This window comes from Macrobrachium nipponense, chromosome 48 (genome assembly GCF_015104395.2).
Source record: "Macrobrachium nipponense isolate FS-2020 chromosome 48, ASM1510439v2, whole genome shotgun sequence".
Taxonomy (NCBI): domain Eukaryota; kingdom Metazoa; phylum Arthropoda; class Malacostraca; order Decapoda; family Palaemonidae; genus Macrobrachium; species Macrobrachium nipponense.
In genome coordinates, this window is record NC_087223.1 from 21,145,437 (window position 1) to 21,152,689 (window position 7,253).

A 7,253-nucleotide genomic window follows, 5' to 3' on the forward strand; every position below is an offset into this window, starting at 1 on the left:
AGGCCACCACACGGCCGGCTGAGAGTTTCCTACAGCAGAAACTGTAGAGGAAGACTTGATAGTGGTGTTTATTGAAGATTAGGGGAAATGAGAAGTGACATTTTTTTTTTTTTTTTTTTTTAAATATTGGCGTTTTCATGTACCCCAACTGAGGGTATTTACTGTTCACGTCAGATTTCAAGCTCTGAAGTGATTTTTTTCGGATTAAAATGATTGGTGGTGAAGTGAATAGGGAATCTGCTCTTGCCAAGATGGACGATTGGAACTGGGCCACAAATATGAGTGATTAGATAGGCAATGACTCGTATACATCCAGAGAAAGGCTTCTGAGAACCAGTACTGAGATCCAGTGAGTCAGCCACATCACCTCTGGCAGATTCTCGTCAGATTTCATAAAAGAAAATTGATAATTAAGAAATATATATCTAGCAACAGAAAGTTGTGTGGTTTACTCAGCAGGTGAGTACAAACAGGTAAAGATAGAACATATTAATTAGCAACTAATAACTATCGTTGGTGAAATGCTTTTGCGTCAAATAGCCGGCATTGCTTGTGAAATTAGATAGAGCAATAAATCAACAGATATACCCATCAGTTGAAGAATGATATTCTTGTATAGTGTCATGTCTCTTAAATTGGATTTTGTCGACAGATATAGAATTTCTACTGAGTGACTTTTATTATTATTATGCATTCCAGTTACAATTTTTGTAAGTTTTTTTTTTTTTAAACATTTTCCCCACTTGCAATTTCTGATCAGCAGCGAGCATAAGGCCCCACATGCAATGTGCTGTTGTATAGAAAACTTCATTCAGCCAGTGTTCAGTAGCTTAATGACGGTGCGCAGTTGTCAAACGAGAGAGAGAGAGAGAGAGAGAGAGAGAGAGAGCAGGCAGGCCTGTTATGTTGCATTGTGTTGCATGGAACCTGTCTCGGCCCGAAAAGCTGCATGGGATTAGCATCCAGCCAGGCTGGTCGCAGGTGCAAGGAAGCTTTGCACAATTTGGGGGAAATGTATTATCAGTATATTGGCTGGAATTTATAATTTAATTATTATCATTATTAAAAGACCCTAATATCACTTTTGAAGCCCACAGGGGGACCGTGATTATACATTATCACCTCAGCACTCGAGTCTGGAAGTCTGGCATGACCTCGACAGACACATCCAAGGTCACACGAGCGGGGGTGGTGGGGTGGGGGTGGGGGAGGGGAGGGGTGTCTGTTCCGAGCCGAAATGCGCATTAGTATATGGGCCAGGGGTCCTATATATATATACTATACATATATATATATATATATATATATATATATATATATATATATTATATATATATATACTCTCCCTTCAAAGCTGCCTCTTATGGCAATACTGGACTTCATAACCTTTCTTCAAGTGGAACGTTTCAGAGTCAGTTTCCTTATATTGATTGATTTCTTTCCAGTCTAATTCTTCCTTCGTTCATTTTTATTTTTGTTTTTTGCGGGGGTGGGGGTGGGGGGTGGGGCTGTGTTCTCTTCAGGCCTGGGCTATAGCAAGAGTGGCCCAGTTTCCTAATTCACATAATAACAACAATAATAATAACAACAGCATACGTCATTTCTGGTAAGACCGGTTCCACTCAGCAGGTCGTAATATGATTCCTGCTTAGGGAGGTATTGTCCGCTTTGAAGATGAACCGAACTCACCTCAGATTAATACAAATATAATGGGGAATCATAAGAGGATTCGTATGAACTCTTTCAAAAAAGATTTATTGAAGTTATCGTGATTTACTTTCACATTTCCAACACCTTTCCGCGTCTCGTAAAAAAATTGTCTTGCCTGACTGGGACGTAGATCTTCAGTGATTATACTCTCAAGAACGTCTTCAGGAACGTATTATATCGCAATACAGCTGTATGAATGTATGCCCTGTAAACCTAGCATGTATAAGGCATATATACAAAATGCCCCCGTGCATCTTTTTTAAAATAAAAAGCTAAAAAAAAAGTCCTCACACAAAAATAAAAGGAAAATTTTTCCTGTTTGTCTGCTGGGAATTCCCAACTCGAGGAGAGTTACCAGTTTGTCTATTTATTTATTTATTTTATAAAATACTTCGATGGTAGCTAACAAGATTAACACATTTTAAAGAGAGAGAGAGAGAGAGAGAGAGAGAGAGAGAGAGAGAGAGAGAGACATATGATCTTGCGAACGTAACACAAATATATATACATGTGTGTGTGTATATGTGCGTCTAGACACCTCTTGAGAGAGAGAGAGAGAGAGAGAGAGAGAGAGAGAGAGAGAGAGAGAGAGAGAGAGACTGCAGGATCCCCGCAATACCACACATGCACCATGAAATAAGTCTCGTTTCCGATACTGGTTTTTCATTCGTTTTATCTTGTTTTTTGTTTGTTTATATATTTGCTTGCTTATTTGCTTACATGCCACGTAATCCTGTTTTTTTTTTTCGGTGATGATTCAACGTCGCTGGAAAAAGTGTGTAGTGTCATTTTTTATTTTTATGTTGTGGTCAATCATCGTTCCGCTGTGGTCAGTTTTCAATGCATAGTAGAATTATTGATTGCAACTTCTCGTGTCGTATTAGTGATGTAAATATTATAAATATATGACATATTATATATATATATATTGTGTATATTATATTACTATAAAGTTTTTCTTCTATGCAAATTGCGTCGAATTCTATATCTTTGGTTTTTTTACTCTTGATCAACTGCTAATGAGTTTAATTTCAATTTTTTAAATTTTGAGAGAGAGAGAGAGAGAGAGAGAGAGAGAGAGAGAGAGAGAGAGAGAGAGGGGTTTTACCAGCACAATACCCTTTTTAACCTTGCTTGGCACCACCTCAGTTATCTAAGTACCACACGTATAATCCTTCGTGGATTGACACAGAACAGAACATGACTTTGAATTTGTCAGGGATTAAAATATCCTTTAAAAAAATCCTAGGCGCATTCTGAGGTCTCCAGGTGTTAGGCATAATTTACGTCCATCAACTCCATCCTTCAAGACGTGGCTGTCCAACTCCCTTACCTTCCCCTCGTCCCAATTTCCACCTCCTTTGAGAAGACATCCTTCAGGAAATCCTTGTAAGGATCTAAGAGTAGCTTCCTGCAAATCCGGTTTGGTCTGGAAGCGCGTAGAAAGTTCAAAAGGCATTAAGTATGCCTCTTGTTAATATGATAATCCTAGTCAGTTGGTTATCTTGGTGAGCCTGTACCAATTATCCAGCCAGGCATTGCGAAATGAACCCTTATAGGCTGGATAATTGTTAAAAAAAATAAAATAACCAATTATAGGAGAAAATAATCAAGGGGAAAGCATAGCTCCTTTATGGATCTCTCTGATAATTGAAATAACAAAACAAAACTACTCACGAACAAAAAATCATATTACCCTCAGGACTCACTATAAGTCACTCGCCTACGGCGTACCTATAGGGGAGCGACTTGCGCCTCCCTAGGGAGACCTTGTTTATTCTAGCATCTGCTGGTTCCCGGCTTCCCGCCCATACCACGTCCTCCCAAGGGATTCTCTGGCCCTTATTTTTCCTCCTGATGGTCCCAGGAATGTAGGTCACGTGAGATACGTCACGTCGAAGTATATATATATACCCATTCCGTGGCCTGTAGGTCAGGGGTCAGCTAGCCACCAGCAGCAACCTAGTTTTCGTATTAGCTGCAAACGAGGTAAATGATTTATAAGTCTTTATGATGTGTTTATGACCTTTCTAGAACCGTTTCTAGGAATGAAAGAGAAGATAAATATATTATGAACTTTGTGGCTACGTTGCTCGGTAAATACACAATACGCAATAAATATCTAGAAGTACTTTGATCACATTTACCAAACTGGAAAGTGTGATTATATTGCTTTGACATGCAATAGCAACTTCGCGTTGGTACGTAATAACGCTCGATATTTTCCCAGGGCTGATGGAACAAATTGATGAAAAGAATTCTATATTGCACAAAATAAAAAAGAAATTTTTCCTGAAATATTTTTTTTAGCAGCAAATACCGAAAGCAGCTTTCAAAATGGACTCGTCCCTCTCTGGGGACCTCTCCAGCGATGTGTGCTAATTGGTCAGTGATGTCTCCTTCCTGTTTTTCTATGAATACCCCCTCAAAAAATGAGGTCAATTTAAGCTGCCCGAACATTTGGTGATTCCTGCATATAACCAGCATACCTACCCTCTTTCTCTTTTTTGAGTCGTCTTGGTTTGAGTCCGGGGCAAGGACGGAGCGGTTTGGGCAAGTGAGAAACGACGGAGCGACGTAACGTACTTTACCGTAGGCAGGATAGTGCCGTCAGTGCACCTCGCGTTCCGCACTGTAGGCATGAATTAGGGTTCTGCGTGGCGTCCCCTTTCATTCATTTTACTATACCTCCTCTCATATTCTATTTAATCCTACTTACTTCCCTCTCCTAACAATTGTTTCAGAGTGCAACTGGTAAAGGGGTTTCTCCTGTTACACCTTTCAGACCCTCGTAGGTCCCAGCGCTTGGTCTTTGACTTGAACTTGAACCTTTCACAATACTCTAACAACCTAACAATCGACCCTAAGGTAGCTGAGTGGTCAGAGTCACTGTTCATCGATGTCTCTGAACAAGAGGCGCGGGTTCGAGTCCCGTGTGGGGAAGAAGAGCTGGTTCAATTATGATTCCACTGGGGTTTGAAGTTTTTTTCCCAAGTGTGATGATTTTGATATTAAGCAGTATTCGTGGCTTGATGTTTGTGAATATAATAAAGGTATATGTGTGTGTGTGTGTGTGTGTGTGTGAGAGAGAGAGAGAGAGAGAGAAGAGAGAGAGAGAGAGAGAGAGAGATCCTTGGTTTTAATAAATGGCCCATATGTATTTTTCCTCTGGATTGCATAAAGGTATACGTAGCACTTACCTTACGAGGCCCTAGGGGAGAGAGAGAGAGAGAGAGAGAGAGAGAGAGAGAGAGAGAGAGAAATGGGGACAATAACAAATGCTTTTCCCCCCTTGATAAGTTGACCTGGATACTTGTACGGCCATAAAAGGTCAAACGAAAGCAAGGGCATTGTTAGCTAAAATATTTACGGGATGTGGGTAAGATGCTTGGCGCCCCCCCCCCACCCCCCTCGCCCCCCCCCACCCCGCCACCAGCCCCTAGAGGAGGGAGAGATAAGTATCCTGAGATCGATTACCGGGTGGGGGTGTGGGGGGTGATACCTGCATTGTGTCTTGGTCGATTTGAGTCAGGGGGTCCTGCGATATTTTTTGGATTTTTTGGTCACCTTTATAAAAAAAAAAAATTAATGGTAATGATAGTAACAGTACAAAAAAATGTCAATGGTAATATTACAAAAAAATGTTAGATATTAATGATAGTAATGACAGTGCAAAGAATATCAAATGGCAATGCTAGGACAGTGATAATATTTATTCTTTACTTGAGAGGGTAGACATTCCTCTTTTTTGCTCTTCAATGAAAAAATGGAATATTTGGCAGAGATATATGTTTTTTATTTCATTAAATTTTCAGTGAAATTGGTCATTTGAGAGTAAAAATAAATTATGTGAATTATTCCTTTTTTGGAAATTGAGGTCTTGATACATAGGAACGTTTGATAATAATAATAATAATAATAATAATAATAATAATAATAATAATAATAATAATAATAATAATAATAAGTAAAACCCCATCCTGCAACTGGCCCCGACAAACACACACCCTCCCGCCCCCTCCCCCCTTTCAAATTCATCTTGAAGGAAAATATATGAGCCTCATTTAAATAAAGCTTTTATTTACTGAGGGAAAGCTAAGACGGTATCATTTGATCTCCTTCGTAGGATCATGGCTGGCCTTTATCAAAAACAAACTCGGTCCTCACCAGAAATTTAGATTCTGTAGATATTTACGCAGCCAATCAAGCATGCAGTTATTCCCTTCACGCCACAGCCGTGGAAAGCTATTCCTGGAAGCGTCAGTCGTAGGTCTGGAATACTGGAATACTCGTCTCTGTTGCCACTTTTAGATTTGCGTTCAGCACGTGGGTACTGGATGCTAGTTTATTTGCGAATTAAGCATGACACGCTCTTTCCAAGTGACCTTTCCACCAGTACCCTGGGCTGGAAACTCCTGGAAAGTACTTGGTGTTATAGGTTAGGGTAGAAGAGGGCTCTCATCCGTCTGTTACCACGTCTTTAGATTTGCGTTCGTTCGTGGGCACTGGCTGCAAGTTAAGCATGACACGCTTCTTTCCAAGTGACCTTTCCAGCAGTACTACCCTGGGCTGGAAACTCCTGGAAACTACAGGAGAGGGTAGGAGAGGGGTAGCTCAAGACCTCAACTATCCCAGCACCCATTTGGGATTAAGGTAAACAAGTGTTTGCACTTTCTGATGCCCTGATGCCCAGCTATTAAGAGGGTGCCAGCCAGCCAGCCAGCCTTGTCGTGCCAGCAGCTTTTCCCTGGGCATGGGCATAGTCATGGGTATGGGCATGGGCATGGGCATGGGCATGTTAGTCCAAGGTACTAGGAAAAGCAGGTTTTGAGGTCGGCTGAAAAGTGATAGCGAATGAGCACTTTGTGACAGAGGGAGGGAGTTCTTGCTTGGTATTTCGAAGGTTGCTTATTTGCATATGATGGGAGTTTGTCAATTTTGTATTTTGTATTTTTTCTAATAGATGTATGGTTGTATGGTCGTGTATTTTATATATATACATATAGACATATATAATATTATCTTAAACATCTCGTAACCTTTCAAATATTTCAGCAAAGCCAATATTAAAAGATATCGTAATCTTCGATTGAGAAAACTTGCCAGAAATCACAGGAGCTGCGAACTGCACTTTTCCTAGAGAGAGAGAGAGAGAGAGAGAGAGAGAGAGAGAGAGAGAGAGAGAGAGAGAAACAAGTCGATCTAGACCTACAATCATTCTACTTCGTCAAACGCCAAGGTTTCTAGGTATTTGTTTTCGTTCAAAAAAATATTTAAACAATCATCCTGAGAGAACAGGCCTTCTTCTACAAGGGCGCTAAGTTACTTGGCAAGCTTTCACAATGTTGAAAAAAAATTTTTTGATGAAGAAAGTGAAGGAAACATTAAATGTTTATACACGAATCTCAACAGTATTATTCATACTGCCATGTAATATTGACATGTAGGACAATTTTAAGTTAATAGATTGTTACAGTCGAGACTTAGAAATAACCGTTCGAAAGTCGACGACCAACGAATGAACAACAAGACGCGTGAATGAA